The 1875-nt window shown below is 41.1% G+C and overlaps 1 non-coding gene across 1 annotated transcript; it reads left to right on the forward strand.

The window, feature by feature from the left end:
- The first annotated feature begins 867 nt into the window (after positions 1 to 867).
- Positions 868 to 974, forward strand: LOC112090421. Its single transcript, XR_002901645.1, has one exon. It is a non-coding gene; the product is annotated as a small nucleolar RNA R71 (small nucleolar RNA).
- Positions 975 to 1875: the final 901 nt, after the last annotated feature.

Raw genomic sequence — 1875 nt, forward strand, 5'->3', positions numbered from 1 at the left:
GAGATGGCGTTAACTTCCTTGATATTTTGACCTTCAGAGTTGGAAGTTTAAGCCATGTGTTGTCCTCTCAAATTGGACTGGGCTTGTGATGAAAATTTACCGCGCTCCTGAACGGTTAAAGCTTCTATCAGCTTTGTGATCTAACTTTTGATTTCCTTGTTCTCTTCCACCAACTGCGCGAGCATTGAATCAACCCTTTGATTCGTTTTATTTTACGCATCCATAAAAGCTTTTAGGGTATCATATAGAGAATTCCCTTTCGGCTGCATGTTATTCTGAGGCGCAAAATATGTCCTTGGTGGTTTAGAATGTTGCTCTGATCTCTATTGCCCTTTAGATGATTGTACATGTTGGTTCGAATCTCACCAACTAAAATTCGGGTGGTTTTTCCAACCAGGATTATAAGTCTCCGAGAAAGGTGTATATGGTTGTCTGTATACACCCAAAGCGTTGTACTGCTCCTCGTATACCCCCCTCATTTCACTTAAAGTGTGGCAATCCTGAGCTAGATGGCCATGTCAACCACAAACGAAAGATGGCTCATGTGCCTCTGTCCTCGCCACCATGTGGATTCCTTTACTATCTTTACTTTTGAGCGCCTCGATTTGCTTCGTTAAAGCTTTAACTTGGGCCATGAGGCTGTCCTCTTCCCTTAATTGATAAACTCCAACTGGTCAGGATCTACTAGTGCTCTCAGTAGCACTCAGTCCAGTCCAAGTATGAGCTTTCTCAGCTAACTCATTCAGGTACTCGATAGCTTCGTCAGGATCATTTTGGAGAAAATCCCCATTGCACATTATCTCAACAAATTAGCGCTCTCAGATTGTGAGTCCATCGTAGAAATAGCTTACGAGGCGCCAACTTTCATATCCATGGTGGGGACACAGATTTAACATATCTTTAAAACGCTCCCAAGCTTGATAGAGAGTTTCATTTTCCTTCTGAGATAAATTTGAGATTTGTCGTTTCAAATTGTTGGTCTTATGGTGTGGGAAATGCTTGTTGAAGAATGTCGTCATCATTTCTTCCCACGTACCAATAGACCTAGGCCTAAGAGAATACAGCCAGCTTTTGGCCTTATCCTTCAGAGAGAAAGGGACAAACTTCAATCAGACGGTGTTTGCGGCCTCAGCTCGGCCGTGAAAGGTGGCCACCACCTCTTCAAACTCCCGGATGTGTACATATGGGTTTTTGTTCTCTAACCAGTGAAAGGTTGGGAGAAGTGCAATCATGCCCGGCTTGAAATCCGTAGGCGGTGCATTCGGTGGAAACATGATGCAAGATGGGGTGGCCGTTTGCGTTGGGTGCAGGCAATCTTGCAACGCCTTCTGCTGAACTTTCTCATGTTGTGCCATTGTGAATAGATTTTGAAGTGTGAATTCCAACGACGAGTGTGAAGACGGAAGCGTAGAAGACAAGTCAGATTGAATTTCACTAGGAGTTTCTAAGTCTGGACGTTGAGCAAATCTCCCTAGTTCGTCTCTATACCGATGCATTCACCCAAAACGGCTTTTTTAATTTTTAATTTTTTAATTTTTTTGTTTTTTTATTTTTAATCAAAACAAAAGAAAATAATTATATAGTGACGTAAATTGTAACAACCGAGAGTGCTCACAGGAAAGACTATAGCTCTTGGCTCAATGAATAGTCTCCTAGACAGAGCAACATTCCCAGGAAAGATTAGTGGGGCGTGGCCCACTTAAATACCAATTTTTCTAGACAGAACTCTCTCAGATTGTACTTTTCACGTAACCACACAATTATTCTCAAAATCAATTATTAAATTTTATTGAATAAATAAACTATTCCTAAAGTCAAAAGCCTAAATCTACCAAATTATGAAATTCTTAGATTAGGAACCTAAATTAGTCAACT

This window comes from Morus notabilis, unplaced genomic scaffold (genome assembly GCF_000414095.1).
Source record: "Morus notabilis unplaced genomic scaffold, ASM41409v2 Scaffold658, whole genome shotgun sequence".
Classification (NCBI taxonomy): Eukaryota; Viridiplantae; Streptophyta; class Magnoliopsida; order Rosales; family Moraceae; genus Morus; species Morus notabilis.